This window comes from Dasypus novemcinctus, chromosome 28 (genome assembly GCF_030445035.2).
Source record: "Dasypus novemcinctus isolate mDasNov1 chromosome 28, mDasNov1.1.hap2, whole genome shotgun sequence".
NCBI lineage: Eukaryota > Metazoa > Chordata > Mammalia > Cingulata > Dasypodidae > Dasypus > Dasypus novemcinctus.
Window position 1 is genome coordinate 26,185,883 of NC_080700.1, and position 18,282 is coordinate 26,204,164.

Consider the following 18,282-nt stretch of genomic DNA (forward strand, 5'->3'; position numbering starts at 1 on the left):
ACGTTGCCGGGGTTCTTCTACTTCTCCCGAGAGACCAGGTGGAGAGGAGATTTGCGTCGCGCGTTCAGCTCATCGCGACCGTGAAAAAGCGGCCAGGCGGTCAAGTTCGATTCCGAGACCCGCCACGCGGCGAGGGGAGGGCGAGATCAAGGAGGGGGAAATCCCTTAGCGCTCCCCTAACCGGTTCGCAGGCTGGGGTGGGGTGGCCAGCGCGGGGCTAAGGCTGCTGCGCTCCCCCAGCGGGCACAGCCCCTGCGCGTGGTGCTCGGTCTCACCGCGGGAGAGATGGAAACGTGGGCGAGCTGGTGGGAAGCGCACCAGACTAATTGCAATCGGGGGAAGCTACAGTTCCCACTGCCTCTTGAATTGCATCCTCAGCTGTGTTAGGAGGAGAAAAGAAAGCATTTGAGGTCTTTCACCGGAACAGAGAGATACTGCAATGTGACACAACCCGGGCGGGGGGTGGGGGGGGGGGGGGGAAGAGCTAGGAGAAGCAACCCCCAAGCGTTTGCGATGGCAACACTGTTTCCTCCCCCGTGTAAAATACCGAGAGCGGTGAGCTCCTTGGAAAACAATGTTTCAAAAGTTCGTGGATACCTGAGAGTCCACGCTCCCTCGTTTCTAATTATGCTATGTGTAGTGCCAGGAGGTTTGTAGCGGGCTCACGTCTTTGCTTCATCTTGGTTTGGATTTGCGATTCCCTGAATATTTATATTCGAACAGAATAGTTAGACTTTGGTCTTGCCCTAATAAAGCAGATTACATAAAATGAAGCAAAAATCTCACAGATTTTGCAAATCCACAGCAAGAAAATGTTTTGCCCGTGAAATCTTCTGCATAAGAAAAGGGAGATGAAAAATTGCTAATATTTCCCTGGGGCTGAGCTAACAAGACGTGTGTCCTGCACTTTTCTTGTCGTTAGCAAGGACAGAAGAACAGGCGAGGAGATTCGATTGGTCAAGCTAGCCAAGGGAGGCAGGGCTTTGTAGAATCAATTGTGGAGATGACGGATTTATTGAGCTTTTAAAAGCTTAAGAGTCAAAGAGGAAAATTTAGTTAAAATACCCAGGATTTACTCACAGCGCTACCCTCTCCTGATAGAATAATTCAATAATTAACGTGGCTGCATATTTATCAAGTGAGCGCTGTGAAAAAGGTGTAGATTTGCAGGAGTACAAGGAGTTCATTTGTTTGCAAATGAGAACTGCTGGGAGCTGCTCTATTCCCATCTGCTCTCTGCTATTGACTACTTTGGCTACAGAAGAGAACCAAAATGCTGTCTCCACATTCCAGAAGATAATAGACAATGTTGCCCTTTTTTTTCGTTTTTCTTTTCCTTTTTTTTTTTTTTTTTTTTTAAATTACCCAAAGTTGCTGCCTAGTGGGCTATCAGGGATAAGAAATGAATTTCCTCATCTCCTCCCTTTTCCTGGGGTCCAGGAGGGTTGGGGACAGGGTGCTGTTTAAACATGGCTAAAAGTGCAGCTTGTATAATCAAGCTTCCAGAGTCCAAATCTTGATCTGCTCCTTGTTTACTGTGCGATTATGTACCAGTCACTTAATCTCTATATGAGGAGGATGGTGATAATAGATCCTACCTCAAAGATTAGCTAAAGAGATCAAATGAGCTAGTACAGAGAAAGCATTTAAGAAGAGTGCAATTGAACAATGTAACAGTGGTTATAGGTTTGACCTACATATTTTGAGCATCTGCCATATATGCGAGGTACAAGACAGTATCACTTTGAACCCTCACAACAATTCAGTGAGATCAGGACTAATCCCCCCATTCTGGCAGATGAGGAATCTGAAGCTTAGGGAAGTTAAAATACTTTGTCTAAGGTCACATAAGCTACAGTGTCAGTATGCAAACCAAGGACTTCGAGTCCAATTCCAAACCAAGGACTCTGAGTCCAATTCCAAAGCGCTAGAAGTCTGTGCTTTGTCAGGGGGCTTCCTACCATCCCATAATGCAGAAAGTGACCGGTATCAGTGAAAGTCATTAGATGAAATACTCTGAGAGCATGAAAGATGGAAAAACGTTTCCCAACTGGGAATAGAAAGATGTTGAGATGAGGGAAAGGGCCTTTCCAGGCAGAGCGACAAATTTGAGTTTCTCCCTGTGGTGGTTTGCAACTGTCTGTATCCCATGAAAACATGTTCTTAAATGAATCCATTCCTGTGGGTGGGAACGATTGTACATAGAACCTTCTGATGAGTGAAGAGGCTACTTCAGTAAAGTGTGACCCAGCTCATTGAGGATGGAACTTAACTCCTGTTACTGGAGATCTTTAGAAAAAAACGGAATGAATACAGAGAGAGAGAGAGAGACAGAAAGCCATTGAAGCAAGAACCTGAGATCAACGAAACCTGGAAGGGATGTGAGAGACCAGGAGACACTGCCATATGCCCTGCCATATGGCAGAGAAGCCAAGGATCGCTGGCAGCTGGTTTTGGAAAAAAAGCATCGCCTTGATGATGCCATGATTTGGACATTTTCCCAGACTCTACTGTGAGTGAATAAATTTCCATTGTTTAAGCCAAACTATGTCATGGTATTTCCTGGAGCAGTCTAGGAAATGAAAACAGTCCCTAAAAGGGGGGAAACAGGTGTGTTTAGGGAGGAGGAAAGTAATGTTCATTTGACTAGTTTAGAGAATGCGCACAGGAGAATTTGTAAGAAATAGTGTTATAAATGTTGTTTGAAGACAGGTTTGGAGAGATTTGAATGCCAGGCTGGTTTAGGATTCTACTCTCTCAGCTACTGATGTCTTTGTGTAAAGGCAAGCTTAGGGCTGTATTTTGGCAACAGTGTATCGAAACTGTTGCAGGGAAGGAAGTTGACCAGTTAAGTGTAAGACACAATTGTGAGAAGTTTGTGATTTGTGGTATTAGGGAAATACCTTCCAGGCTACCTCTCCCTCCTGTGAGTCCCCCCACCCCCACCCCCCATCTCCTGGGTACGTGCCTATGGCCCTTCCCATGGTGGTGATAGGAGGTTGGAAAGAATAGCCTTTAAATAATACCCCCCTGATGCAGCAGGTACAATGACAAGAGTGCGAGCTCTGAATTAAACATCTGGGATCACATCCCAGCTTTGCCACCTACTAGACATGTAATGTGGAGAAAATTACTTAACTTCCCTGAGCCTCCTTCACCTCATTTGTACAAGGAAAATAATAATATATCTAACTCCCCAGGGGAATGTGGCAATCTAATAAATAAAATACCTGGCTGGGTTTCCTCTACCTTTCCACTCTTCATAACTCTTGGTAGCATCAATCACTTTCCCAGTCTTACTTCAGAGTCTCCTACTCTGTTCCTTCTGTTTCTTCCTATAGCTTCAGAAGGATGACAGAAGGAAAGCTATCTCCATGCCCTCTCCAAGAGAACTGGGCATGCCCATACTGGGAGCTCAGCATGCACTATCTTACGTGCCCATTCATTTTTTTCTCAGACCATGCCTAAAAATGAGAGCTATAATGTGCTATTCCACACAATCTATGGACCACACTATATAAGCATTAAAATAATAACCCTAAAATTATACCACAAATGAATCATAGAGCAAACTCAGTGGGTTTCCAGCTGTTCAGGCTTGAACAAAAAGATTAAGAAAGCAGATGGTTTTTATAAAACACGAAGTATTTCCAGAATGTGAGGCTACCCTTTATTCCATAATATTTTTAATACAACTTATTTCCATTAGGATTATAAAATGTGAAATTAGAGAAATGCAGACGAAGAAAATGAAAATTAACAATATCCTAATTCCTGGCCATAAATTTGTTAACAATTTAGGCTTATTCATTTCAATTCCTTCCCCTCCCCCCCCCATGAGTATGTATGTGTGTGTATGCATCCATATACATTTATTTAGAAATATTAATGAAGATGAATTGTGTTCACTATTTACTTTCACTCAATATTTATATACCAGGCATTTCCCCATATTATTAAAATACACCCAAAGAATGGATCTGTAGATTCTTCCCAATTTTCATGTTAAAAATAGATCTGTAATGAATGAATTTTTACATCAATTTGTCCATATTTCTGATACTCCTAGGCTAGATAACTAGAATTAGAAATAATGGCATAAACATTAAGAATATTTATGTGCTTTTGACACATATAGTCAAAATTCTTTCGTTTCCAAAGGAATTTGAAGTTTCATAAACTCATGGCATCCTTATCAGGATGTAATATAAATATAAAAATAGTTTATAAAAATATAAAAATAGTTTATATTTTTAAATCTTTGCTGACTTGATTAAATGAAAAAAATGACTTATTGGGAAAGATGGACTATTTTCCTGGACATGAAAGTATATTACAAAGTTGTGAATGGGGCTTCAGGGTTTAGAAGAAAGTTCTGGATTGGAGATACTGATCGTGGAGCTGTGCAGAAACGGGAGACTGGAAGCAGCAGAAGTATAATCCTTGAAAAACTACGTGAAGAGGAGAGCTTTGAGGACAGAACCTTGAAGAATATCCTTAAGAAACTCACAGAGGCAAAAGCTCCTACTATCTGGAAAAACTAAATCTGAAAGCAAGGAGCAGGTAAGCAGAAATGGGAGAGAATTTCAAAGAAGAAAGAGAAAATAAATGTTTGGTCACAAAAAGGTTGAGGAGAGGAAGGATTTAAAAAACATACTTTTTATTTGACAGTTTGGGCAAATCATGATTAGATGTGCACTAAATGTTTATTAAATGAATGAGTAAAAAATTTCAAAATAATGTGAATTTCACTAAGTAGGACTAAAGTATCATAAGGGCAAGTTAGAGAGATTGGGAATGGATCCAATTTTTCTAGGTAAACCATCTTTCTTTATTGCTTGCCTACCATCTTTGATTATGGTTCTTAAATTATAAGAAGATAGGCAGCGGACTTGGCCCAGTGGTTAGGGTGTCCGTCTACCACATGGAAGGTCTGCAGTTCAAACCCCAGGCCTCCTTGACCCGTGTGCAGCTGGCCCACACACAGTGCTGATGTGCGCAAGGAGTGCCCTGCCATGCAGGGGTGTCCCCCGCGTAGGGGAGCCCCACACACAAGGAGTGCGCCCCGTAAGGAGAGCCGCCCAGCACGAAACAAAGTGCAGCCTGCCTAGGAATGGTGACACACGGAGAGCTGACACAAAAAGATGATGCAGCAAAAAGAAACACAGATTCCGTGCCGCTGATGACAACAGAAGCGGACAAAGAAGACGCAGCAAACAGACACAGAGAACAGACAACACAACCGGGGCCGGGGGTGGGAGAGGGAAGAGAAAAAAATAAATAAATAATAAAAATAAAAAATAAATTAAATTATAAGAAGATAATGCTTACCAATATTTATCAAAACCTTATGCCCATTATTGAGGTTCAAGGCATCGTCATCACCCAGATTATGTGCCCAACCGTATGCTTTATACCTTTAAGTTAAAGAAAGAAGTGACAGAAATTACCATGGAGCAGTAAAAATATAAAAATGTCTATGACTAAGATACCAGTCATTATGATAATATCAGTAATAACAACATGTATTGAGAATAAATTAGACTTGAGGCAACCTATGTGAATTATTCACTTAATAGTGCATCATGCATGGTAACTGTGGTTAATATTACTATTGCATAAATGAGGCACTGAGGCTCAAAGAGACTGCCCAACTCGCAAGTAGTAAATGCAGACTTGTTCCCAGATACCTGAATCCAAAACTTGCCCTCTCAGTCACCAAGGTAGGCCATTTGTTTACCAAGGAAGATGTTGGACTGAAAGGATTAAAACTGGGCTTTAAACTTGTTTTGGTCAACCCAGTATATTTAATAAGTTTATTGACTTATAACTCTTATTAATTTCTTTTCCTGACATAGATATGGTGTTAAATATTATGTGTGTGTGTGTTTTGTGTGTATAATAGGCACTTGTATATATGTGTGTATATATATATATATATATATATATGCAGTGATTCTCATTATTTACGATAATTATGCCCTATAAAGTTGCTAAGAACACTAAATTAGTGTATTCTAGATCACTGCTCCTAGGGAAAATACAGTGTTAGGTTCCTGCAGGCCTCTGATCACATTTTTCACCAGCCAATCAATATATATAACCTTGTTTTATGAGTATTTCTGTTTAAAGACACCTTTTTAGTATATGCTGTTGATTTGTAAGCATTGAACTCGGCACAAACTGCAGCACCATGACTCATTATGAATAAAACCTATCTAAAATATATTTTCCCTTTAAGAAACATTATGTCCTTGACCCCTAGGGACCCTAGACTGTACTTCAGCACTATACTTGGGGAACATGTTAAATACCGAATCCCTCCCAGCACCCACAAAAATGCAAAAACAGGGCACTTGTTTACAGTATGAGAAATGAAACAAGAAGGCAGACTGTTGCCTTGCTCTTCCTCAGTTGACAATGTGTTGTCAAGTGACTCAAATTTTCATTACTCAATGCATGACCATGACTGGCTGGGAAAATTTTTAACAAGTAGGCAATACACAAATATGGAATCCACAAATAATGGGGATTGGTGCTATAAGAATATAGCATATTTTACTGTCTTAGTTTCCCAGCTGCTATGACAAATACCACACAATGGTCTGACTTGAACAACAGGAATTGAATTGGCTCACAGTTTTAGAGGCTAGAGGCTTGCTTCCTTCCAGGGTCAGTAGTATTCTGACTGACAGGCAATCCTCGGGTTCCTTGGCTTTCCCATTACACGGCGATGTTCTCTCCTTTCTCTTCTAGGTCCTTGCTGACTTCCAGGTTCCAGCTCACCCTGTGGCTTTCTCTTTAGGATAAAGACCCATCCGGATTCAGATGACCACACCTGTCATACTGACAGGAATGGCAGCAAGATTGGGAACATGTTTTGTTCTGGGATACACAACTCAACCTAGCATAATTATACATATCATCTAATTTCAGTTAATAAATGTAGACATGTAACAAAGTTGAACATAAGATTTCCAGATCTGTACTTTGTTGCTTTCAATAGAAATTAAATATATATAATAGAAATTAAATATATATATAATATATATAATAGAAATTAAATATATAAAATGACCATGTGAGCCATGGATTCATTGCCGTATATAAACTCACCCTGATCACAGTGCTCCATCCATGATAAGGAAGTGAACAGAAGACATAATTATTTGTGGTGCTTGCATAAGTTTCATCAAAAATCCATGCAAATTTCATAGGATCCCAGCCATTGAGCCAGCCAATAACCACTGAGCAACATCTATGTGCCTGTCCTCATCTAGACTCTGTGGACACAGTAATGCAAGCACTACAGAGAAGAACCCAGTTCTCATAGAGCTTATGTTTGAATGTGGGTAGGGTTGGGTGGTGATAAACAGACAATAAACAAGAAAACAAAAGATCAGGTAAATGAAAACAGGAATATATTGATATGAATAAATTAAAACAGAGAAAATATGATGAAAAGTGGCTGTGTTAGAAAGAGACTATTTGAACTGAAGGACACAAAAAAATCCTGTCAAGCAAAGAAAAAGGAAGAGTGCAATTTAAGAAGAGGAGTCACAAATACAAAGGGCCAAATGACAGTTTAAAACTCACAACAATATCTTTTGAATAGGAAAGGTGAATGTGTGCACATTTCTATGTTTCTGATTTTTAAATGTGTAATCTCCATCACAGAGCAAAGGAAAACTGTATTGTTTGGAAGTTGTCTTCTTCATTATGTAGACTGCAATGCTTCACATCTGAGCCTTATGAAATGGGTACTGGCAAGTTAAGGTCAATCCTTAAATTAGCAATATTTGAGAAAGAGCTAAAACACTAAAGCCACGGACCAAATACTTGGGTTTTGATTTGAGATAATTATTCAATATGATTAATTTACCAAGGTCAGTCTTCTAAAACCTGGAATTATCACTTTTGCAGAACTAGAATCTCTGTTAAGTATTTTTAAAGATCAAATGAAGCATAAATATCACAAATTGAAAATTTAATAGTCACTGGCTTCTGTTATCTCTAAGTCCCCACGAGAACCAAAGTCATGGGAAAGACAACATATGAATAACACATAAATAAGTACAGGGAGATCTATATTTTCCTAAAGTTAGCCCAGGGTGAAAATTGAATAGAAAATTCCATGCGAAAATCAACAGCATTTGAAAAATTTACTCTATGGACTGAAGCAAGAAAGAGTACCTGTTAGGAAAGCACTTTTCTTGTAAGTGGGCAAAACAAGTGGCCATCTTCTAAACATACTTTTGGCCAGACGGGATTTCCTAAAATTCTTCAATTAAAAAATCATGATTTTAGATTAGAAGTTTATCACCTTTCCAAAGATAAGAAATTGGGAAGGTGCGACATAAACAATTATCAGTCACTCATACTGTCTTAGTTTGCCAAAGCCTGCCAATGCAATACACCAGAAATGGGATGGCTTTTAAAATGGGCATTTTATTCTGGGAAAAAATCTTACAGTTCTGAGACTGTGGAAATGCCCTAATCAAGGCATCATCAGAGATGCTTTCTCACCAAAGGTCAGCTGCTGGGGATCCTGGCGTCATGTCACATGACGAGGCAAGCTGGTGGGTCTGCGGGCCTCTCTCTACTTTCCCCTTGAGCTCGGCAGTGGGCGATCAGCCACCTCACCCTGGATTTCTCTCCCTGAGCCTCTCAGGACTTCTCTATCTTTCGGCAGCTGTTGGTGAACCTGGAGTCCTTCTCTCACATGGCTCGTCAAAATGGCAGAGCTCCATTTTCTGCATGTCTCAGTTTCTATAAGACCCAGAAAGAGGGTGGAAACCAAATCTGAGTCACACCTCACTGATTTAGTCCAACTGCCAAAACTGATCTCAATCAAGTGACGTAATCAAGGTCCATTAACTGAATCAAATCAAAGGCCCAGGGATAGAAATGGATTAGCTTAAGAACAAAATTTTCTGGGGCCATCAATGACAAACCAGTCCACATGTATTAACTAGTCTACGGAACTTTCCTGAGACAAAGCATTGATAGAGTGAAGGAACAATATAAACATCCTCCTAATTTTCGGAACTGTCACAAAGTACTAAAGATGAGATAGAGGGTGGGTTGTTTACAGGCTGTTTTCTTTTCAGCAGCTCAAATTCTGGGTTTCCAAAGGAATAAATGAGAATTAAACTGACCAAGCTCTGTATCATCCAATCAGGCAGGCAAAACTCTTTTCATTTGCTTCACTCTATGCTAAATATATGATAATCCAAAAACAAATTGCCTAGATTATCTGGTACTCTCTCTTACTTTGAACCTGCTCTGTAAGGCTATGCAATGATGACAGAGATTATCTTAAAAGGATGAAAAAAAGAAGAGCATTTGGATCTAAAAGATAATGTTCCATCAATTCCATTTCCTTGTGGATGCATTGATTTTCAGTTACAGAATTACAACAGAAGAGAAAGACTAAACTAGGGATTGGTTTACTGTCCCAAGAGACTGATTTGACATGGCAGCAGCTGTTCTTTGTAGATGGCGGGCTGTATACCTGTGCTGCATTTAGGCTGGAGTATGTTCTAAGCAAGAGTTTTTTCAAATGTTGAAACTGAGAAGGAAAACTCATTTTCTGTCCCTTGCTTCAAGGAGTTTCCCTGTTACATTCTGATTTTGGTAAATAAGAACCCACGAACTGGCCTCAACAGAGAATTCCATTCAAAATTTTGTTTCTCACAAAACTTAGTCTTAATTTTTTAAAACTATATTATATTGATTAGCAGTAAACTTATTAATGGATGATAAAATCTTCAACAAAATAGTGCTTTACTGAGGTGGAAAATACTATTGGCAAAATCACTGTAGGATTTAAATTACATTAATGTAACAATGTCACAAATACTATTGAATGACAGAGACTTTTGGCATAAATAATATGCTTGCCCACTTCTGTAACAGATTATTTTAACAAGAAATGTGTATTCTTGTGATTCAGTTGTCTTACTGGAGACAGTACTAATAGGTGGTTCACAAAACCAGAGGTGAATTGTTCCTTATTTTTTCCTTATAGTATTACTCCCAGTGGTGTAATGAAAATTCAAAGCTAGATTATCCAAGAGAAAAATATTTCCAATGATTCTATCTTTTGCCAAGTAACCCTGAAAGAAAGATAAATGTGTCATGTCAAATTGGAACATTTTTCGGGACCTTTCTTGACACTGGTTCTGTGACTTCAATTATAATAGTATTCTAGAAATGATTAATCTGTAGACTACCAATAAGCAGAGCAGGTATAGACAAAGCATTTCCCAGTAAAACACTTTTCCTAAATCGTCAATGAATGATTCTGTATAGATATTGCCAAGTGCTGATAACTTGAAATAGTGTTCCATTATAAAGTCAATAGAATTGGCTTTCATTGGGCACTGATTTTTTTTAACATACTGTTTTGCAAAAATATCAAACTTACAGAACTGTTGTAAAGAATAATACAAAAACCAACAGAGGACTCTAACATACCCCTACCCACTTACCCACATTTACCAACTTTTGCAACAGTTGTTATATCATTATATCAATCCATCCATATAGCTAGTTAGTCCAGAGAACATGGTCACATCACAGCACACCGCAATGACGGATGGTATAGCCATCATATAATTGTAAAATGTCGAAAGCAAAAGGGGACTCAGAGAACATCTTGCACAACCTTCTCATATTTTTAATGAGAGAAGAAAAGGCCACGTTATCATATATCTTTTTAAATATAATTTTTTTTTTTTTTTAAAGATTTATTTATTTAATTTCCCCCCCTCCCCTGGTTGTCTGTTCTCGGTGTCTATTTGCTGCGTCTTGTTTCTTTGTCCGCTTCTGTTGTCGACAGCGGCACGGGAACTGTGGGCGGCGCCATTCCTGGGCAGGCTGCTCTTTCTTTTCACGCTGGGCGGCTCTCCTCACGGGCGCACTCCTTGCGCGTGGGGCTCCCCCACGCGGGGGACACCCTTGCGTGGCACGGCACTCCTTGCGCGCATCAGCGCTGCGCATGGCCAGCTCCACACGGGTCAAGGAGGCCCGGGGTTTGAACCGCGGACCTCCCATATGGTAGACGGACGCCCTAACCACTGGGCCAAAGTCCGTTTCCCTAAATATAATTTTTTATTAAAGAAATTTTGAATTTACAAAACAATCCTGGATAATGTGCAAAATTCCCATACAACACCTCATCCACCAACACCTTTTGGTGTGGAACATTTGGTACAGATTATGAGAGAACATCATGGGACTATTACTTTCCAAGAGAATTTTTGGTTATCACCCTTTGCGATGAATTGAAATGGTTAGATGAAATAGACGTAAACCTGTTCCCCAGAATCCCTTCCCACAGAGTCAGTATTTTGTACTTCCAAAAATCCCATCCACCACTGGACACCGAATCATAGCTGGGTGAGTCAAGGATTTCTCCACCAGAGGATCCTGCTCTCTCTCTCTCTCTTTTTCCATTGTCCAGGAAAACTCACCCAAAATCCTAGCACTAGGTCAGTGATCCTCACCGTCCCTGAGGGTCACATCAGGCAGAAGCCCGCGTTTCGTGCGAAGAGACCCTTGACTCCAGAGACGTCCATTTCCAAGCATAGTCTTCCATTTCCTTGGGTGATTTCCAACTGATTTGGGGACACTTGCCTCACTTGGAATCCCCTCTGGTTTTTTTCTAGAGACCCTTAGCCTCACCTGTGCCACCTAAAATGGGGAATTCAATTTCAGTTGTCCCAAAAACCACGCTGCTGGTTAGTCTCCTTCATTACCTTAAAACTCTATGCCCAGAAGGAGACATCAGACCTAAAAGGCTCATTTTCTATTCAACCTCTGTGTGGCCACAATACAAATTAAATAATAAAAGTCAATGGCCAGTAAATGGCATTTCCAGTTTCCAGGTTCTCCAAAACTTAGAGAACTTTAGCAAGCGCAGTGGTAAATGGTCTAAGAATTCTTACGTTCGAGCTTTCTTTTTCCTTCACGTCTACCTGCAATCATCAGTCTCCATGTCCCAGTGAATGAACTACCCCTCCCTCTGCCAATCCTGTTCATCTTACCAAATTCTTCTTTTACACAGAAACCCCCTCAAAAACTTTCATCTCCTTCTCACCCATCTCCCAAGTCTCATGACTGCCTCTGCGGGGGGTCTGAAATCTTTTCTTCAGACCCCCTCCATTGGGAGACCTTCTAAATGAACTTTCTGCCTGCAATTATCAGTCTCCACATCCCAGTGAGTGCCATTTTTCTCGTACACCTCCCATTGGTCCCCTGAAAACTAACAGGTGGGGATCATAAGGCAACCAATCAGAGCAGTAAGCAGCTGGGGCCCGAGCCCCACATTAGGAAAGGGGAGGAAGAAAAACCTTGGAAAGGCCTAGCCTGGGGGCCACTTGCGCTCATCTCGCCCGCAGCATGCCTGCACCCATGTCTGGGGCATGTACCTTTTTTCTTTTCCTTCATTTCTCAATAAACTCTTTCCTCCCTTGCCGACCTTTTGGTGTGTCCTTAAATTCCTTTATGCAACATAGCCAAAGAATTTAGAAATTCAGAGCATTCTGCTAACACCCATGCATACTCCTGTAAAGACTGAACTATCCTAGGGCATCCTGTCAAGGGAATTCTGGTTATAAAAGAACATCTGATCTTCATTATAAAATAAACAACAATGCACCTTATGTGACAGGTTATACGCTTCTGAAGGCAGTTCCGGAGCTGCATTTCTACGGGCTTTGGAATTCTCGAAGTGAGCCTTCTTTGTACAGAATCTCATTATGCTAGCTTCATTCTGCAAGGAGCCCAGGTGAAGCAGTCTGCCTTCTGAGAAAGCATTGGTACATCTGAAATTGGTCGGAAAATATTGTGGAATAAGATTCCTAAGTTCTGATGTGTGTGTGACAAGACCTCTCGGCTGACAAGTAATAACCATGACATATTAGAAGCTGCTCCTTTAGTTCCTGTAACAGGGAGCCATGCACTCTCACTTTCGAGGGCTTTTTCTAGAGCCTAATATTAAATTTGGTTCAGCAAGGGGCAGAGTTAGAAAGCTTACGTCATATAAACATACCTAAAATAGGGTCTACCAACAGATGGCACAGCTCTGTGAGGTAAGCAGGCCTATCCTCATCAGCTTGCCTATTCTTTGGGGGGGGGGGTGGGATTTAAATCTCAAAGCAGTGGCTGATGGAAATTGCAGGGCTGTCTGGAGTAGAAGTAAAAGTATGGTGCTTGATATTTAAAACAGAGCTGCTAACAAATGTGTATACCTTTATGTAAGGTAGAGTTTCTTTCTGATTATAGAACAACAAATATTTGCTAAATGAGTAATGAAAAACAGATCAATGAATACATAATCCAATATATACTGGTCAAGGAAATAAAGTAAAATAATAAAAATATCTGCACTTCAATGATATGGCTCCAATTTGTTTTTTAAGATAATAGCCTCACTGGGATATAATTCAAATACCATATAGTTCACCTTATAAAGTGTATATTTCAGTGGCTTTTAGTACATTCACAGAGCTGTGTAGACATCACCAATATCTAATTTCAGAATATTTGCATGGCCCCCAAAAGGAGTTTCACACTCATTTGCAATTACTTGCCATTTCCCATTGTCCCACCCTCAACCAAGGCTAATCTCTGGAATTGTCTATCCTGCACATATAAATGGAATCATTCAATATTCAGCCTTTTATGACTGGTTTTTGTCATTTAGCATAATGTTTTTGAGATTCACTGTAGCACATATCAATACTTCATCACTTTTTATTGACAAATAATATTCCATTCCATGGATATACCACATTTTTATCTAGTCTTTGGTTGATGGACATTTGAATTGTTTGTACTTTTTGCCTGTTATGGATAATGCTCCCATGATTACTCCTGTACACATTTTTATTTGGATATACTTTTCCAGTTTTCTTCGTTATATACCTAGGAGTGAAATTGCTGGGTCTTTGGTAACTCATATGTTTAGCATTTTGAGTAACTGATAAACTATTTTCCATCATGACTGTCTCCTTTTATAATCTCGCTAGCAATGTACAAGGGTTCTAATTTCTCTACATCCTTGCCAATACTTATTGTTTGTTTTTTATCCTAACAGTTGTGAGTGGTATCTCATTGTGATTTTGATTCACATTGACATCCATATTTCATCAGGATATTGAACATGCTTTTTATGTGCTTATTGACCATTTGCATCTCTCTTTTGGAAAAAATGGCTATTCAAATCCTTGGACCATTTTTACATTGTTTTCTGTTGTTGCATTGTAAGAGTTCTTTATATATTCTGGATAAAAGTCCCTTATCAGAAATGATTTGCAAAGATTTTCTGCCAACACATGAATTGCCTGTTTACTTTCTCAATGCTAATTTTGAAGCACAAAAGATTTTAATTTTAAGGAAGTCCAATTTATCTATTTTTTTTCTTGTGTCATTTTTGCTTTTGGTGTCATTTATAAGAGAAAATTACCAAATCTGAGAAAATGAAAATTTACTCTTATGTTCTCTCTCAAGAATCTTATAATTTTATCTCTTAAAGGTAGATGTATGACCCAGGTTAAGTTAATTTTTGTATAAGTTCTGAGGTAAGGGTTTAACTTCATTCATTTGTATTTGGATATCTAGTTTTCTCAGTAGCATTTGATAAAAAAGACAATTCTTTCCCCATATTGACTCGCACTTTTGTTTAAATCAATTGACCGTAAAAGTAAATGTTTATGGACTCAATTCCATTCCATTAATTTCTATATTTTCTTTTTGAATCATTCAGACAAAAGAGTTTACAAACCAAACTAAAAGTACAGCAATTCTGACTTTTATATTCACCTATGAGATTATTTTTCCATTTTCTTATGGCTTGAAGTTACTGTCCTTTCCTTTCAGCCTAAAGGATTCCCTTTAGCATTTTTTATGGAGTACATTTACTGTTAAAGAACTCTCTTAGCCTTTGTTTACCTGCATATGTTTTAATTTTGCCTTCATTATTGAAACATAATTTTACCCTATATAGAACATTGACTAACAATATAAATAAAAATATCATTCCACTGGCTTCTGGCCTCCAACATTTCAAAGAAGATATCAGCTGTTAATCTTATTGAGTATCCCTTGCATGTGACAAGTTACATCTCTCCTCCTGATTTCAAAATTTTCTCTTTGCCTTTGGGTTCAACAAATTGACTCTAATGTTTCTCACTATGGGTGTCTTTGAGTTTATCTGGCTTGGAGTTCAATGAGGTCCTTGGATGTATATACAGATGTCTTTCTTCATATTTGGAAAATTTTCAGCCATTATTTCTTCAGATATTGTTTTTCTTTCCCCTTTCTCGCTCCTCTTCCAGGGGCTATTAGATGCCTATATTAATATACTTGGCAGTGTCCAACAGGTTCCTCATTTTATGCTCATTTTTCTTCATTCTTTTTTGTTTCTGTTCCACAGACTGGTTAACTTCAGTTGTTTTATCTTCAAGTCCATGGATCCTCTCTTCTGCCTGCTCGAAAATACTGATGAAACCTACTAGTGAGTTTTTCATTTCAATTATTTTATGTTTTACTTCCAAAATTTTTATTTGGTTCCTTTTTTTTCCTTTCTTTCTCTTTACTTATAAACTTTTTTTTCAAAAATTATTTTCACAATTTCCTTTTGTTTGTGGCTTTGGTTTCCCTTGAACATATTTAAAACCGTAGGTTTAATATATTTTATTAATTGTTTCAGTGAATAAGCTTCCTCAGGGATGGTTTTTGTTCACTTCTTTTTTATATTTGAATGGGCCATACACTCTAGTGTCTTTGTATGCTTTGTAATTTTTGTTGGGAACTGGACATTTTGAGTATTATGCTGTGGTAATTCTGGAAATCTAATACTCCCACTCCTCAGGTATTGTTGATTTTCACTTTTTGAGGACTGGAGCTATTTGTCTGAATATTTTCAAACATTTTTGGCTCCTGAACAGGGAAAGGAAAAGGAAAACGCACTGTGTTTTAATTTCCTCAATAGCTTGCTGCTTCTTCCTGTGGGTGTGGAAACAATGGCCAACCTCCTCATGTCCCCTCCCCAATCAAAACACTTTCAGCTATTAAAACAAAAAAACACAATTTTTAGAGGACAAGATCCTTTTTGTCTACCTTGGCACCAGCAAGCCACACCAGGAATGTGAACTGTAGTTCCATAACTGCTGGCCATGAAGTTGATGGATGGGTGATGGTTGCCACTATTACAAAAGGCAAAACTCACTAAAATCTACTAACCTCTTCATCCTGCTCTTTTCTGTACTTTACTAGACTCCAAAATTCTAATATAGTCAATTCAGAGAGTTCCTGCCAGTTCTATAGTTGTTTAAGTGAAGGGACTGATTTTGGGGGCTTCCGCCACCATCTTCTCACAAACCACTATAGTTTCTTTCTTTGTGAAAAAAAAAAAATTATTGAAGTTTATCAGTCACACAAAAACATACATAAACAATAAGTGTATAGTAATAGTTGTGAACTTACAAAATAAGCATACATAACATCATACAGTACTGTCATAACTCACCCTACCACCAGTACCTTGCATTGTTGTTAAACATTTTAAACTAATGATTAAAAGGCATTGTGAAAATATTACTATTAACCAAAGTATTTTTCCCCAACCAACCTTATTATTATCTTTATATCATTTATATATGAACATACATAAACAATAAGTGTATAGTAAAAGTTGTGAACTTACAAAGCAAATATGCATAACATCATACAGGGGTCACATACATCAACCCTCCACCAACACCTTGCTGTATTTTTCCCCCAACCCACCTTATTATTATGTAAAAAAAAATTTTTATTACAGAAGTTGTAAACTTATAAAACAAGCATGCACATGTGCAGAGTTCCCAAACAACATCCATCTATCAACACACAACATTGTGGTGGAACATTTGTTACAGATAAAATAATATCATGTGATTGTTACCAAGTCCATAGTGTACATTTGACACATATTTTCCATACTTCCCCATTATCAACACAGAATATTTTTAGCATAGATGTAAGCATATTACATTATTACTGCTAACCACAGTCCATAGGTCACTCCCAGTTGTATTTTTCTCGTGCTTCTCCATATTCCCACCATCCTGCAGTAATAAGGTACATTTGGTCTAGCTCACAAAGGACATCCTTGCATCTGTACCACAATTCTCATCTACCTCTTGGTTTACTGTACTATTCAGTTCCTAGATTATTCTCTAGCATTCTGTCAATTGGCATTTACATCCCTAGACTACCATTTTCAGCCACCCCATTTATAAAATAGCTGTTACTCACTATTTGTTACCATGCACTCTATACATTCCCACACTTTTACATTAAAGCTAATTAAAACTTCTACACACATTAAACATCAGTAGTCCATCTCAGTCTTCCTCTTATCTCCTTTAAAAATCCACCACCTACCACCAGGGCTTGAAGATATTTTCCTGCAATTTCTTCCAGAAGCTCTATGTTTCTTGCTTTTATATTTAGGTTTTTGATCCATTTTAAGTTAATTTTTGGATAAGGTGTGAGATAGGGGTCCTCTTTCCTTCTTTTGGCTATGGATATCCAGCTCTTTCAGCACCATTTGTTGAATGGACTGTTCTGTCTGAGCTGTGTGGGCTTAACAGGCTAATTAAAAATCACTTGACTGTACATGTGAGGGTCTGTTTCTGAACCATCAGTTTGGTTCCATCAGTTTGTGTGTCTATCTTTATGCCAGTACCATGCTGTTTTTACCACTATAGCTAGGTAATATAATTTAAAGTCTAGAGATGAGAGTTCGCGTTTCCTTTTTTAGATGTTTTTGGCTATTCAGGACTCCTTACCCTTTAAAACCAATTTGATAATCATGTTTTCAATTTTTTCAAAAAATGCTGTTGGAATTTTTATTAGGATTGCATTGTATCTGTATGTCAATCTGAGTAGAATTGATGTTTTTGATATTTAGTGTTGCAATCCATGAGCATGGAATGTTCTCCCAGTTATTTAGGGCTTTTTGATTTCTTTTGACACTGAGTTGCTGTTTTCTGAATACAAGTGCTTTCCATCATTGCTTCAGTTTATTCCTATTTGAGTTTTAACTGTAATATTTTATTTTCATCACTCTTTTGATTTTGGTTACTTTTATTGATATAATCTTTGTTTGTAGACTCTTTTCCAGTCCTTTCACTCCTGTCTTTTCTTTTCAGCCTCCTTTTCAGGCACACCCTTTAGCATTTCCTGAAAATATGGTCTCTTGGTTAAAAATTCTTTCAGTTTCTGTTT